This window comes from Furipterus horrens, unplaced genomic scaffold (assembly GCF_987537825.1).
Source record: "Furipterus horrens unplaced genomic scaffold, mFurHor1.1.pri manual_scaffold_17, whole genome shotgun sequence".
In the NCBI taxonomy this organism is placed as follows: Eukaryota; Metazoa; Chordata; class Mammalia; order Chiroptera; family Furipteridae; genus Furipterus; species Furipterus horrens.
Genome location: NW_028327187.1, coordinates 28,879,909 through 28,896,935, shown reverse-complemented (window position 1 = coordinate 28,896,935; position 17,027 = coordinate 28,879,909). Strand labels below are relative to the sequence as shown.

The 17,027-nt window shown below is 40.2% G+C and overlaps 1 pseudogene; it reads right to left on the bottom strand.

Annotated features, from left to right (window-relative positions):
• Nucleotides 1–920: 920 nt before the first annotated feature.
• On the bottom strand, nucleotides 921–2,580 carry LOC149990764 (heterogeneous nuclear ribonucleoproteins A2/B1 pseudogene; annotated as a pseudogene).
• Between the last annotated feature and the right edge of the window lie 14,447 nt (nucleotides 2,581–17,027).

The following is a 17,027-nucleotide window of genomic DNA, read 5'->3' as shown; positions in this document are numbered from 1 at the left end:
ATAGACTTTATAGTTTTTTCAAATATTTTCAAATAATCCAAAATATGCTTGTAGCTAGGAAAAAGAGTTACTTAAACCTGATTACCAATTCCATATTTTCTTTCAATCAAGTCCCTTGTTTACTTTTTACACATCTTAAGCCACAATATCCACAAAATCATGGGGTTGATAAATGAGTTGTAACATTTTGCAACTATGTATCTAATTGAACACATGACTATTAAAATAGAAAACACTGACCTGTATGCCACATATCAATATCACCTATATACTTGGGGGTAACAATGTACATACCACATTTTTTGAAACACTACTTTAAAAATATATATTAAACAATGTCAATTATTGAAAAAATAAGAGAGGAAGAAAGTATGAATCTATAAAATCAATATTTAAGAAGATTCTTTTGAGGGAGAGACTTGGAGACCTACTTAATTTGTTACTCTTTTATTAAGAAATGTACCACTACCACCCCACTTCACTTCAACAAACCTTTTTTCTGCTTTTTTTTTAAAGCTGTGCCTATTCTTCTCTCTTAAGCCTTCCTTGATCCCCCAATCAGTTCTGATCTTGTTTTAATCTGAAATCGCATAGGAGTATGTATTCCTTTTAAAGTCCTTGTCATATTCTGGCATCATCTATAGTTATGTTTGCACTTGACCTAGTCCTCTCATTAGACATTGTATCCCCTGAGGTGGCTAACATAGTACTTTGAACACAACAGGTACTCAATAAATATAAGGTCTGTCCAGAAAATATCAAGCCATGTAATATGAAAAATAGAGTCATTTATTGAAGAAGATACAAAATACAAGAAACACTGTACATTGCACAATGGTGCCTCAGTACCCTTCAAAGTATGCACCGTGAGACCTCACACAGTTCTCCCAATCATCATCAGCTGCTCCATCATATTTTTTTTCCTTTAGAATTATTTTATTAAATCATAAATGTACAACAGCTTCTTAACTCTACACACGCACTTAAATTTTTTTTAAAGGAAAAAACGTTTTATGTCTTATTACACCATGATCCTGGCTAATAGCTTTTTTAAAACTTTTGAGAAAAATCTTTAAAAAGGTTTCACATGTCACCTGAAACTTACAAATTTAACATTATCAAAGAAGGAATGCTTCTACACTCTTACAAAGACCACTAGAAATAAACAACAATTAAAAAGCTAAGAAACTGTCTCAAAGGCATTTTTTTTTACAATCCTTCCTCCACAGTAAGGCAATGTTATTAAATAATCAAATCCATTCACAAAATGGCTCTCTGCATCTGCTCTGGTGTCTTCTGCCATATCACTGCATACTTATGCATGACTGAGATAAGAGTTTCCTTAACATTGTTATTTTGATAACCTGAAGCTGTTCTGCTACCTCTGGGCTCTCATCTTCTCCTATTTATACAGTGAAGCCCATGGCAAATAGGAAGAAGCTCAATATTGGCTTCTCCCTCCATAGCCCCCACTTCCTCCACTTCCTCCAGGACTATAGTTTCCCCCACCATATGGTCCACCCATGTTCCTGTTACCACCAAAATTTCCACTCTTCATTGGACCATAGTTAGAAGGTTGCTGGTTATAATGTCCAAAATCATTATAATTTCCACTTCCATAATTTCCTCCTCCATAGTTGTCATAACCACCTCTGTAGCCCCCACCCTGGTTGCCATATCCAGGTCCTCCGCCATACCCATTATAGCCATCCCCAAATCCACGACCACTTCCATAGCCGTCAGATCCTCCTCTAAAGTTACTTCCAGGTCCTGGTCCAAAATTTCCACCACCACCGCGGGAGTCTCCAAAACCGAAGTTGCCTCCTTTTCCACTTCTAAAACTTTGAACTTCCTGCATTTCTTGTCTAGACAAAGCCTTTCTTACTTCTGCATTATAACCATTGATGGTATGGTATTTCTGCAACACAATCTTATTAACGGGATCATGGTCATCAAAAGTAACAAATCCAAAGCCTCTTTTCTTTCCAGACTGCCTATCAGTAATCATCTCAATGGTATCAATTTTTCCCTATTCCTCAAAGTAATCTCTAAGATGCTGCTCCTCAGTGTCTTCTTTAATACCACCAACAAACAACTTCACAGTTACATGAGCCCCTGGCTTTCCAGATTCCTCTCTTGCAACAGCACGTTTTGGCTCAACCACTCTCCCATCAATTGAATGAGGTCTTGCAGCCATGGTGGCATCAACCTCAGCCATGGATGAAAAAGTTACAAAACCAAATCCTCTTGATCTTTTGCTTGCAGGGTCTCTCATTACCACACAGTCTGTAAATTTCCCCCATTGCTCGTAGTAGTTCCTCAAACTTTCTTCTGTGGTTTCAAAGCTCAAGCCACCAATAAAGAGTTAAGGAACTGTTCCTTTTCTCTCTCCATCGCGGACTCAGTCGCTTCAGCCCGATTTCCCACAGCCGAGCGAGATGAGACAGCTCTCCGCAGTCGAACGCGAGCCGGACTCGTCCTGGCACTGTAGTGAGAACTGCCGCCGCTGGAGAAACAACAACGCTAAAGGAACCTCCACACGGCAAGCCGGTGCTGCTGCTACTGCCGCTAGAGCTGCTGCCGCTGCTTTTCTAGAACCTTCCCCCCAACCAACGCGTCTTTACGTTATGCCATTGCATAAACATCCTAACTGCCGCCAATGGCGGGAACTGCTCCGTCATATTTCAATGGTCTGAAATCTTTTCCCTTTCAAAGGTAATTTTATTTTTGGGAAAAGCCAGAAGTTACAGGGTGCCAAATCTGGGCTGTAGGGAGGCTGAGTCACCTGGGTGATTTGATGCTTTGCAAAAAAGCATGAGCAGGCGCACTGTCACAATGAAGCTGCCAATCACCAGTTGCCCATAGCTGAGACCTTCTGAATCATCTGAAGAATTTCTTCAGAGGGATTTTCAAGCTTAACACAGAATTTGATGCATATTTATTGCTCTACTCAGTCATTTTGAATGCGATGGCCACACAGTACACATGCTCACTTGACAGCATCTACCATCCCCACTGACTATTACAGTGAAGTCGTCATTGTTTATGCATGTGTATTCCAGTGCATTCTCTTTGGTTGCCAGGTTACATTGATGTCATGCAAACAATTCTCATTATATTAACAATGGTTGGAAGAGTATGGCACAAACAAGGATAATTTACCAAGTCCAGCAACCTCACAAACATTTGTTTATTGAGAATCTTGAATAGCAATTATCTGAACACCAAGTATCAGTGTCCAGACATAGATAATGATGATAAAGCTATAGAAGTTTGGGATGAACATGAATATGGTCTGTATGTCTTGTGTTGGATGCTGAGAGTTTCACTTCAGCTTGTGCAATAAGTGGCAATGGGTGGCTTTTTGTAATGCTCTTTCCATAAACCTGCCTACTGGGATAACATATCTCATTTGAGGGATTCAGTGAGTACCAATTAGGTTTTTTACATAGGCCACATTTCTTGATCATGTCTGTGCTGAGTTTATTATGCTCACTCTCAACGTCAATAAGTCAATTTTAAAGAGCATTCAATGCTTCATAGGGTATCACAGAAAGCTCTCTTTCTGAGTAATGCAGTTTTTCTCATTTTCCCTGATTATATACAGCTCTTAAATGGAAAATAGGATCTTATATTTTCTGAAGATTTGTTCCTCTTAGCCTCCCTCATTCCTAGCTTCTAAACCTAAGGTCTAAAAGTATAAAGAAATAACATATATCTGGAATAATTAGGCCCAGGTACAATGTAAGTATTTTTTTCCATTTATGGAAATTGTCCTAATGTTTTCCCTTTTACCCTCTCCACCCAGCCCATACCTCTCTCCCACAGTCAATTCTCTCTCCATTGTCCATGTTCATGAGTCATTCACAACCATGGTATGGCTAGAGAAGAATGACCATAATTGTGAGGTGATCTAGAAACCTGGTCAAATAAAAAGCAATTGAAAGTACTAGGAAAGTTTAACCTGAACAAGGATAATGTTGTATGTACATGCTAACAGCCTTCAAGCATATGAAAGGACTGGCAAGCAGTGGCAGATAGATTTCCAATGTGTCCCTCAGGAAAGCTAATAATGGGTTAAAGTTGCAAAATAGTCGGTTTTGTCTCCATCGTGGAGAACTTTCTAACTGGGAGAGCTATCAAGAAGTGGAGTCTATGCCATAAATGATAAAAAGCTCTCCTCGGAAGTGGGGAAACAGACAGGACAACATAACATCTAAGGTCTTTCTCAGCCCTAAGGTTCTGAGTCTAAATTGTTCAACAAAGTTCCACTTAAAACCAAGTGGAAAGCTTCTTTTGCTTCAAAAAGTTATCCTGAACCAAACAGGTGCCTATTTATTCAATAAACACAAATATAGAGGAGATATTTTAGGGGGGAAATCAATAACTTTAAAGGTAAAACTCATCAATGTTACTTGTGCCAAGTGCCTAGAGTAAATTAAGTTTACAACTTCAGCAGACTGTCATGTGAAAGTGTGGCAGTGACTAACAAATTGAATTACCATAGTACTACATTACTCACAAAGGTATTATTGATAGTGACAGAGGGATATTGAATTTAAGTTATTCATTTTTATCGATTGAACAGCATGTCTTAACTAGGAAACAAGAAGAAAAGAGCTGAGATGTTAGACTTAGATTTTAAATCCAATCAAAAATGATCCTCCCAAAGAATATATTTATATGGAATTTTGCCCTGTAAAAAGTATCAACTAACTAGTTAACTAGACATTCTTGAACATCTGTCTTCTCTGTCCACACCCACCTAGGTAGAGACCTACATACCCAGAGCCTTATCTATGCTTCAATGCCCCCTCCTCTCACCTTATCCTGCTTCCCAGGCTCCCCAGCACATTTTTTTATTTCAAACCATATATTGAGTAATTTCCCAGTGCTAGACACCATTCTGGGATTGAGGAATACACAAGTGTATGCTTTCCCTCAAGGAGGACACAAGCTAATGGAGGGAAATAGGCATACAAAAGAAAGTGAAATAAAGTGTTGTACACTTTTCTCCACCATTCAAAATCCTCTGACCTGAACTCATATCTAAGAAGATTCTTAGCATTTAGAGAATTGCACAATACATCTGATAATTCTATATAAGCTATGAATCTCTCCCTAGGAAAAAAAATCACAGACAACACATACATATGTACATACAAAATGTTTCATTAAGTTTTGGGGAGTTCAGAGATCCCCTGAAGTCTAAATAAGAAGCCCTAGAGTTTACAGCTCTACTCATGATGACTAAATACTATTTTCCTAATTCCAGGGCATTTCAATTGTCACAGGGATCTTCTGGCATCTAAATGCATTAAAGCAAGAGAATTTTGTGACAATGGGAATTTTAGGATTCTTGAAAGGACAGGAACAGTAAAGAAAGCATTATCTTCCCCCACCAAATTACCTAACACAGGTGACCTAAATGAAGAGATGTACTGTACCCAGGTCTTGTTCACTGTTATGAGCTAAATGTTTGTGTTACCCCAAACTCATATATTGGAACCCCATGTGGTTATTTTTGGAGATAGGACTTTTAAGGAAGTAATTAAGGTTATATGAGTTATAAGGATGGGGCCTTAATCAGATAGGATTAGTGTCCTTATAAGAGGAGACACCAGAGAGCTTGGGCTTTCTCTCTTCCCACTGTCTCCTCAAACACACAAAAAGAGGCCCTGTGAGCGCACAGCAAGAAGGTTGACACTACAAGCCCCAAAAAAGATGCTTCAAAAGTAATTGCTGATCACACCTTGATCTCAGACTCTCAGCCTCAAGAACTGTGAGAAATAAATGTTTAAGTCACCTAGTCTGTGGTAGATTGGAAGACTAATACATTCAACAAAAATTCTTTCATACAAGTTTTTTGTAGCACTTTCAAGCATCTGTCACCTCCAAAATACCCTTGTCACATTTTTTAATTAAACAAAGATAGGAACATTATTCCATCCATCTCAAAAAAACCCTACAATTTATACCCAGGAATTTTATAGTTGCATAAATGTCTGTCTTAATTGATTTTGGGTCTTTTTAAATTAAATATGTATGGGTGTTGGTAGAGCTTGAAAATTAAGCAGCTATTTTGGGGCCTTAGGCAAGGAGTTTCTCTATAAGAGAGGAGCAAGTATACCCAAATAAACAGCAATCACCTGGCTAGCTACTTCAACTACGCTTTTTTAGCTTAAAGCCTTGCTACTCAATGTGTGGTTGATCGACAAGGAGCAACAGCATAACCTGTAAATTTTTAGGTAATGCAGAATTCCAGGCTCACCCAAACCTACTAAATCAGTTTGTATTTTAACAGTATACTCAGGTGATTCATTAGAGCATTAAATTTTGAGAAGCACTGTCTTAATTAACAGTTTAGTCCACATTGTAACAGCATTGAGTAGACTTCCAGGCCTAAGGGACTTAGACTGTTGGGTAAACGGGTTTAAGGATTAAGGTGCTGCCACTAGTGTTACAGAAACAGGGGAGTCCAAAAACAAACCCCAGAGTTTGCGGCTGGGACATAGGGAAAAGGAAGCAGCTTTCAGGATGCCTTTGCATGTCTTGGACTAGTGGCTGGAAACTTTGTTGCACAAAGATCCTCTTTGAAATTTCTGAGGCCCAGGAAGATGGGAGGGGTCTCGGACCATGAGATGGTACAGAAAGAGCCTACAGAGCCTGCGTAGGGTTCTGTGAATGATCAGAACTGGTGACTACACCCACTGCATCAGAGGATGCAGTCAGGGATTTAAAAGCAGCTGTAGACATTTTAGGGGGATCTCTAGGCTGCTTTAAAGGAGGCCTCCAGGCTGCTTTAAGAAGGGCTCTCACCATGCAGTTTTGAGAAGGAGAGGAGATCCACGCAGTTTGCAGGAAGAAGGCAGTTTACAAGGAGGCTGAGAATACACATGGTACTGCATTAAGAGCTGGAGGGCACCACAACACAGAAAGACCTCTCCAATCAGAATTGAATGATTGGCAGCTACCGGTAAAGCTGAACTATGTCTAGGAAGTAGGGAAACAGTATCTCTAACTTTTCTAAAACTACCTTGGTTTGGTAGGGGGAGGCAGAACTATGTGTTTGTGGGTGTTTTAAAGAACATAAGACCTAGTGGCAGAAATCTGCAAATAATCTAAATATATATATCAATTAAATAAACAATTCTTTTTCTTTTCACTAAACTCTGGTATTGAGAGTTATAATTCTGGAGATGGGCAATCGGGCCCCTAACTAATCAGCTCATGGCTTCTGTTTCAGTCAGAGCAGCCCAGGGGTTCTGTTATACTAGGATAGTCTTGGAGTATAGTAGGATGCCTGGAACCTAAGAAACTGTAATGAATATGTTGTTCTTTTATCCAATTAAATAGTATTTGTTGAGCATCAACAATGTGTGGAGCACTACACAAGGAATTGTGGATACATCATTGATAAAATCCTCATGGGCCTTAGAGTCTAGTGCAGTGTTTATCAAATAAGTGTCACTTTACCACCTATATCAAAAGTATAGAGGATGGGTGTATGTTTTTTTAAAAGGAAATATCTGAGGCCCACCTCAGAGCATTTGAATAAGAATGTGAACAGATAATGTCCCCAGGAGTCAGCATTTTAACAAGTACCTCAAGTGATTCTCATGCACATTGAAGTCTGAGAACCACTAACAGTGGATTTTGGAAGATTAATGGGTAAAGTCATTATTCAACAATTTATTGGGTTTTATATTCTAGGCACTGTTTTAGGCATTAGGTATATACCAGTGAATGAAATTCCCTGCTCTACTGTCATGTACATTCTAAATAGTGGAGGAAAATAATACATGAACGTATCAACTAATGATGAGTTCTATGAGGAAAACTAAATCCAGAGCTGGTTAGTGATGGGAGTGCTGTTTCATATAGGGTGGTCCAGAAAGGTCTCTCTATAAAGGTGATGCTTGAACCAAGACCTCAATGAAGTGAGGGAATAAGCCATGCAGACATCTGGGAAAATATTTTCTAGTCAAAAGAAACAATATGGGCAAAGACTATGTGGAATGTGTGCCTGACATGTTCAAAAATAAGAAAGAGGCCAATGAGTGGGTCAGTGGGAAAATGACTAGAGAAGAGTCAGACAGGTAATATAGGTATAGGAATATGATCAAGTCTTGCTGGGCTTTATAGACCATTCTAAAAACATTGGCATTTATATTCTGAGAAATAGAGAGTCACTGGAGAACTTTAAACAGACAAGCACCAGTCAAGTTCACGGGAAAGTAGGGGAATGACTCCCTCCCCAAAGCCAGACAACTAAGTCACTGACACCCCCTGAGTCTGCCAAAACCTCTATCCCCTGGCCAAGGCAGTTGACTCCTCAGCTGGGCCTAAGTGCCTTAGTGTTTGTGGGAAGGAATCAAGAGGGTGGGACTATTGTTTCCCCCAGGCTGATGCCACACAAAGGAAGTGCTCCACTCAAGAAAGATGGTGTCTGTGGTATTAAAGAATGACTTAGCACAGGGATCCTGGCTTCTGTCCCCCAAGCTCTCTCTTCAGAGCCACAAACCCCAAATTCTCTTCAGGCCACTCTACTCTGATTCACCATCCCTCCACTGGAATCCAGGGTGAGTGGTTGTAAATGAAATTCTGGGTGTTGGCCCTTTATAAGAGTGCCTGTGTCTCCAAAAAACTCTGTCTCTCCCTAATGCATAGAAACCCTGCTGCTTTTCACAGATGGATGTTATGTGGGTGCTTTTTCCCAGCTCTGGTGCTCTAGGCTGGGGAACCCAGTTTGGGGTTTAGGCCCCATGTTTCTCAGGGGGAACATCCCTGCAGCTGAGATATTTCTCCAGAACCTCAGCCACTACCCATCGAATTGGAGCAAAGCCTTTCTGTGTCTCCACCACTCCTGCAAGTGTTGACGTGTCTTCTTCTGTAAATCCTTAGTTATAAGACTCCTCTTTAGCTAGTCTTCAGTTTATTATTCAGGATTATTGTTCTTTAATTTAGTTGTATGGGGGGGCCAAAAAAACTGAATGGTCTTCTGGCAGGGGGGCGGGCTCTTGGTATTACAGTCTTTCCCCACTAGATGAGTATTTAGGAACCCATCTGTATCAGTGTATGAGCTGCTGTTGTTGTGAGAGGTTGTGTTCAGCTTCAATGAAATATTTTTGAAGACTCTTTCAATGCATTTTTCGATTTCATAATGGGTGACTAAAAGCACACCTGACCACACCATGCTGAATGTCCCCCCATGTCCCACCTTCCCTATTCACCAGATCTCACCACAAGTGACTTTTTTTTTGTTTCCCCAGATGAAAAAAAGTCCTCAGATGGAAACATTTTGCTGATGTGAAAGAGGTGAAACAGGAATGGCAGAAGCAGTAAAAAGCATCAAAATTAATTAGTTCAAAATATTTTGAGAGAGAAGATGGCAGAGGAGTGAGGGGAGGCTGCACTTTCTTGCTTCCAAGACCTGTCTGTATATTGGACTAATTGCAGACAGAACATCTCAGTAAACATCTGGATAATGGCAGGAGTTGAGCCTTGGCACTGCTGGATCAGAGAAGACCATTGGGAGCGACCTGTTTGGTGAGGATAGCAGAGGAGAAAGGGACCAGAAGGGATTTCTGACTGGGTTGGCTTCCCACAAAGACTTTTTAGTGACCCCAGGTTTCCCCAGAGAGGAATCAGGAGGAGAGCAGGGCTCTGTCCGCTAGTGAGCCAGGAGTGGGCCAGGTGGCATCTGGCGCTGAGAGGCAAGAAATAGCGTACTGCTGTATATGTATGAATGTGTTTTTCCTTTTTCTTTTTCTCTTTCGTATTTTGCAGAGAGGGGAGGAGAGGCTAGGGGTGGGACAAAACTCTTGAGGAGCGCAGGTGCAGAAACGCACTCACCCACTCCCCAACCCTCCCCCTGGGTCATACGAGCGCACACAGGAAGGTGCCCCAGTCTGCCCAAGCACGCAACCAACTCTCCGGCCGCAGCACCCAGGTGCCCCTCAGGCCTGCCTCAACAGGGACAAAATCAACACGCCTGCTGCCAGGCACAGACGCCCACCTCCCCCGCGCTCACATGCCCGTGGCCCCACCCCAACAGACGCAGAATCAACTCGCCGGGTGCACCCCTGTGGGCATGAGGCTAGCGCCGGCCACTGCACAGACACACCCCTGGCCCATCGCAATAGGAGCCAAACCAATGCACCGGTGACTTCCCCAGGTGCTACTCGGGTACGCCCCAGTGGGCGCAAAACAGTGGGCTGGTAACCGCTCACAGACACCCACCTCTGCCCTGCACAGGTGCCTGTGGCTCCACTCCAATAGGCAAAAAACCAACTCTCCGGGCGCGCCAGCCACCACGTGCAAGCACCCCCCATCCCGCCCCAATAGGCGCCAAATGAACGCGCCAGCCGCCGCACACGGGTGCCACCCACGCATGACCCAGCGGGTGTGAGGCTAGCGCACCCAATGGCGCATAGTCACACACCGCCGCTACCACACCCAGGCACCTCTGGCCTGCGCCAGTAGGCAACAAACCAACTCTCTCGTTGCTGCGCCCAGGTGCCACCCGGGCATGCCCCAGCAGGCACAAGACCAGCGGGCCAGTCATGCACATAGGCGCCCACTGCTGCTGCACACAGGTGCCCATGGCTCTGCCCCAACAGGCACAAAACAAATTCTCCAGCTGCCACATATGGGCACAGGCGCTACCTGGGCCAGCCCCAATGGGCGTGAAACCAACGCGCCAGCCACCCCAATAGGCCCACAACAAACCCATCCACTGGCGAGTAGAGGCCTCCCCTTCTGCTGGAACAGAAGAGCAACCAGTCAGCCTTGGACCCGCCCACCCTGGGGCATGACTGTCAACCTGCCCCTGGCCTTCAAGAGGGAATTCACTCGACCCTGGCTGAGGCCAAAGAACAGTGAAATGAACTAGAGGCACTTTGTAATAAGTTTTGGGTGATGGCTCTTGAGAAACAGCTGGGAGAACAGTGGATTAGTTCCCAGTACAGAAGCATCCCAAGTGCTATGGGAGAAATCACTTAAGCAGACTGCTCCCCTCCAAGTGGCGACAACTGGAGGCAGCAGCTCAACAACTATATACAAAAGGTCACACCATAAAGGCAGAAAATAAAAGCAGATCAAACTAAGAAGCAGAAACAAGACCAGTGCCCAAAATGGAGAGGCGGAATAACACCCTACCAAACAGAAACAACATTCCACCAAAAAGAAAGGAGGAATTCCCAGAAGGAGGGATAGATGACCTAGAAGTAAGCAAGCTATCAGACAGGGAATATAAAACAATAGCAATGAGGAAGCTCAATGAACTCAACAAACTCAAAGAAAACTATCACGAACTCCAGGGGAACTACAAGGAACTTGCTGAGAACTACACCAGCATAAAAAAGGACTTAAAAACTACCAATAAGAACCAGAAAGAATTGAAGAATACAATTTCTGAACTGAAGAAACACAATAGAATCAATCAAAAGCAGGCTAAATGAAACAGAGGATCAGATCAGTGACTTAGAGGACAACGTAGAAAAAAATTCCCACACACTGCAACAAACTGAGAAAAGACTGAAAAAGAGGAAAGAGGCTTTCAGAGGACTTCAGAACAACATGAGACAAAACAACATTAGAATCATAGGGATACAAGAAGGAGAAGAATAAAAGCAAGGGATAGAAAACCTAATTGAAAAAGTCATGACAGAAAATTTTTCTAACTTGATGAAAGAAAAAGTCATGCAAGTCCAGGAAGCACAGAGGATCCCAATAAAGGTGAATCCAAAAAGACATGCTCCAAGGCACATCATAATAAAAATGACAACATTCAAAAACAAAGAGAGAATCCTAAAAGCAGCAAGAGAAAAACAGCAAATAACATACAAGGGAGCTCCAATAGGACTATCAACTGATTTCTCAACAGAAACACTACACGCCAGAAGGGAATGGCAAAAAAATATTTCAAACAATGAAAAACAAAGGCCTAAAACCAAGACTATTCTACCCAGCAAGACTCTCTTTCAAAATGGAAGGTGAAATAAGGAGCTTCCCAGACAAAAGAAGACTAAAAGAATACATCTCCACCAACCAAGCATTGGAAGAGATGCTAAAGGGAAAGCTGTAATATAAAGAAGAAAAAGAGAGAGGAAGAGGAACACAGGAACAAAGGGAAATGAATAAATACCTGGCAATAATAACCTTAAATGTAAGTGGATTAAATGCTCCAATCAAAAGACATAGGGTAGCAGAATGGATATGAAAACATGACCCCCATATATACTGTCTACAAGAGACACACCTCAAAACAAAAGATTTACACAGACTGAAAGTGAAGGAATAGAAAAAATTATTCCAAGTAAATGGACATGAAAAAAAAGCTGGGTAGCAATACTTATATCAGACAAAACAGGCTTCACAGCAAAGGCCATAAAAAGAGACAAAAAACATTTTATAATACTTAAGGGAACAATCCATCAAGAAGATATAACCCTGGTAAACATATATGCACCCAATATAGGCACACCAAAATATATAAGGAAAATATTTGAAAACTACAAAAAATATATATACAGCAACACACTCGTAGTATGGAACTTTAATACTCCACTGTCAATAATGGACAGATCTTCAAAGCAAAGAAACACCAAGGATATTGAGGCATTGAACAACACTCTAGACAAAATGGACTTAATTGATATATATAGAAATTTTCACCCCAGAGAAGCAAAATATACATTCTTTTCAAGTGCACACGGAACATTTTCAAAGATAGACCACATGGTAGGACACAAAACAAGCCTCAACAAATTCAAGAAAATTGAAATTATATCAAGATGTTCTCAAATCACAATGCCTTGAAACTACAAATCAACCTCAAGGAAAAAACTCAAAACATTCAAACTCATGGAGAATGAATAACATTCTATTAAATAATGAATGGGTTAACGATGACATCAAGGAAGAAATCAAGAAGTTTCTGGAAACAAATGATAATGAGCACACAACATCCCAAAACCTATGGGACACAGCAAAAGCAGTTCTGAAAGTTCATAGCAATACAGGCCTACCTAAAACGATAGAAGAATCCCAAATAAAAAGTCTAACCTTACAGCTACAAGAACTAGAACAACACAAACAAAGTCCAGAGTGAGTAGAAGGAAGGAAATCATCAAGATGAGAGTAGAATTAAATGACATAGAGACTAAACAAACAATTCAAAAGATCAACAAAAGTAGGAGCTGGTTCTCTGAAAAGATAAACAAAATCAACAAGCCTTCAGCTAGTGTCATCAAGAAAAAAAGAGAGGACCTAAATAAACAAAATCAGAAATGAAAGAGGAGAAATCACGACTGATGTCACAGAAATACAAAGGATTATAAGAAATTACTATAAACAACTATATGGCAAGAAACTTGACAACCTAGATGAAATGGACAAATTTCTAGAAACACATGATCTTCCAAAACTAAATCAATAAGAAGGAGAAAGCCTCAACAGACCAATAACAAAGAGTGAAATTGAAACAGTAATCAAAAAACTCCTGGCACACAAAAGCCCTGGAATGGATGGCTTCACAGGAGAATTTTATAAAACATTTCGGGAAGAACTAACACCTACCCTTCTCACACTATTCCAAAAAACCCAAGAAGAGGGAAGACTCTCACTCTTTCTATGAAGGTAGTATTACCCTAATTCCAAAACCAGATCAAGATACAAAAAAGAAAGAAACCTACAAGCCATATCACTGACGAACATAGATGCTAAAATTTTCAACAGAGTATTGGAAAAGCAGATGCAGGAACACCTTAAAAAGATTATACATCATGATCAAGTGGGATTCATCCAAGGGATGCAAGAATGGTTTAATACTTGCAAATCAATAAATGTAATACACCACAGAAACAAAATGAGAGACAAACACCACATGATCATATCAATAGATGTTGAAAAGGCATTTGATAAGGTACAAAACCATTTATGATGAAAACACTCAGCAAAATGGGAATAGAGGGAGCATATCTCAACGTAATAAATGCCATATATGAGAAACCTGAAGCCAACATCACACTCAATGGAAAGTTCTAGCCACAGCAATCATACAAGAAAAAGAAATAAAAGGCATTCAAATTGTAAAAGAAGTAAAACTGTCACTATTTGCAGACGACATGATAGGATACATAGAAAACTCTATAGACTCCAGAAAAAAACTAGTCAACCTAATAAATTAATTCGGCAAAATAGCAGGGTACAAAGTCAATATTCCGAAATCAAAGGCATTTCTTTACACCAACACTAAAATATCAGAGATAGAAACTAAAAGAAAAATCCTATTTACCATAGCAACAACAAAAAAATAAAGTACCTAAGAATTAATTTAACCAAAGAGGTAAAAGACCTGTACTCAGAAAACTACATAACCCTGAAGAAAGAAATTAAGGAAGATACAAATAAATGGAAACATGTACCATGTTAATGGATGGGAAAAATCAACATCATTAAAATGTCCATACTACCCAAAGCAATTTATAGATTCAATGCAATCCCTATTAAAATACCAGCGACATATTTCCCAGACCTAGAACAAACACTTCAAAAATTTATATGGTACCAAAAAAGAAACTGAATAGCCAAAGCAATCTGAGGAAGAAGAACGCAATAGAAGGAATTACAATACCTAACATCAAACTATACTACAAGGCCACAGTAATCAAAACAGTCTGGTACTGGCATAAGAACAGACATATAAATCAGTGCAACAGAATAGAAAGCCCATCAATAAACCCAGGCCTCTATGGTCAACTAATATTTGACAAAGGGGAATGAACATAAAATGGAATGAGAAGAGCCTCTTCAACAAATGGTGTTGGGAGAACTGGATAGCGACTTGCAAAAAAATGAAACTAGAACACCAACTTATGCCACACACCAGAATAAACTCAAGATGGATCAAAGACTTACATGTAAGTCATGACACCATAACAGTCCTAGAAGAAATCATAGGCAAGAAAATTTCAGATATCCCATGTAGCAATATTTTCACCAATACATCTCCTAAGGCAAGAGTAATAAAGGAAAAAAATTAAAAAATGGGACTACATCAAACTAAAGAGTTTCTACTCAGCAAAAGAAAACATCAGCAAAATGAAAAGGGAACCAACCATATGAGAAAACATATTTGCCAATGATACCTCAAACAAGGGGTTGATCTCCAAAATATTTAAAGAAATTACACATCTCAACACAAAGAAGACAAACAACCCAATGAAATAATGGGCAAAAGACCTGAACAAACACTTCTCCAAAGAGGATACACAGAGGATCCATAGACACATGAAAGAATGCTCAACATCACTAACCATCAGAGATGCAAATAAAAACCACAATGAGATACCACTTTACACCTGTCAGAATGGCCATCATCAACAAATCAACAAACAAGTGCTGGCGAGGATGTGGAGAAACAGGAACCCTACTGCACTGTTGGTCAGAATGCAGACTGATGCAGCCACTATGGAAAACATTTTGGAATTTCCTCAAAAAAACTAAAAATAAAACTGCCTTTTGAACCAGCAATTCCAATGCTAGAATTATACCCGAAAAATCCTGAAACCCCAATTCAAAAGAACTTATGCACCCCTATGTTCATAGCAGTGCTGTTTACAATAGCTAAGTGCTGGAAACAGCCTAGGTACCCGTCTGTGGATGAGTGGATCAAAAAACTGTGGTACATTTACACAATGGCGTACTATGTAGCAGAAAGGAAGAAGGAACTCCTGCAATTCGCGGCAACATGGATGGAACTAGAGAGAATTATGCTTAGCGAAATAAGCCAGGCAATGAAAGAAAAATACTATTTAATATCACCTAATACAGGAGACTAATGAACAACACACACACACAAAAAGAACAAAATTGAACAAGAAACAGACTAACAGTTATCAGGGTGGAGTGGGGAGAGAGGGAAGAGGCTAAGTTGCGGAAGGGTTTAGCAAAGGAACTAATATAAGTAACCCATGAACATGAACAATGGGGTCAGTATGGACTGTGGGAGAAGGGGTGGGCTGGGTGGGAGTAGCAATGAGGGGAAAAGTGGGATAATTGTAATAGAAAAACAATAAAAATAAAATTTACAAAAAAAATGTTTTGAGCAGCGCAAAAAACATCTCAATAGCTGTATTGCATCAAAGGGAGAATACTTTGAAGGTGACTGAAGTTTAAACATGCAAGAATAAATACACGTTTTTTCATAAATAAGTTCTGGGTATTTTTGGGTCCTCCCTCGTAATTCCAGTTTTGTCCTGGTAGGAGGTGAGTGTAGCTTCCTCCTACTCTCCCATCATCTTAAAAAATGTGTATGTGTGATCATAAGCAAATAACTTTATACCACTGGGTCTTAGTTTCCTTCTTTATAAAACAAAAATAATAGTAGTACCTACCTCATCCATTTACTATGAAGATTAAATAGGATAATATACAGAAAGTACATAGCACAGTGCAGGACGCATAGGAAGTATTCTGTAAAAAACAGCCCAAGACATGTGACAAAAATTACATATGTCTATAAAACTCATAACACAATTCTTGGCACATTATAAGTGCTCAATAAAGTGACATTTGTTATCATATGCTAGAGTTCATCAAGGCAAATTTAGTGACTTTCCAAATTTTCCCATTGACAGAACTGAGAAGATTATGATCTCTCACTGCAATGCAGAAACTAAATGAACATACTCTACAGTTTTTGGACTGTTAGAAATATTTATCTTAGACCTACAGTTTATAAGTACCAGCCACAGTTTCTTTCTATCTCTAGTATACAGGGCCTTGGTATCCTTCATCTACTAGTGTCAGAGAGGAATATAAATGATCTTCATTCAAATCATAATGTTGCTGCAATTTCATTAGCCACCCATATTGCCTGCAAAGCATCCATGAGAAACTAATCTCAAGCAAGTCTACATTGAATGAGTGCCTCACTTGAGAGAATAGACTTGCACAAACCAGACAGAGCAGGGAGAGCTGTGAAAGGCACTAGTCTCCTTGAGAGAATAGAGACTTGCACA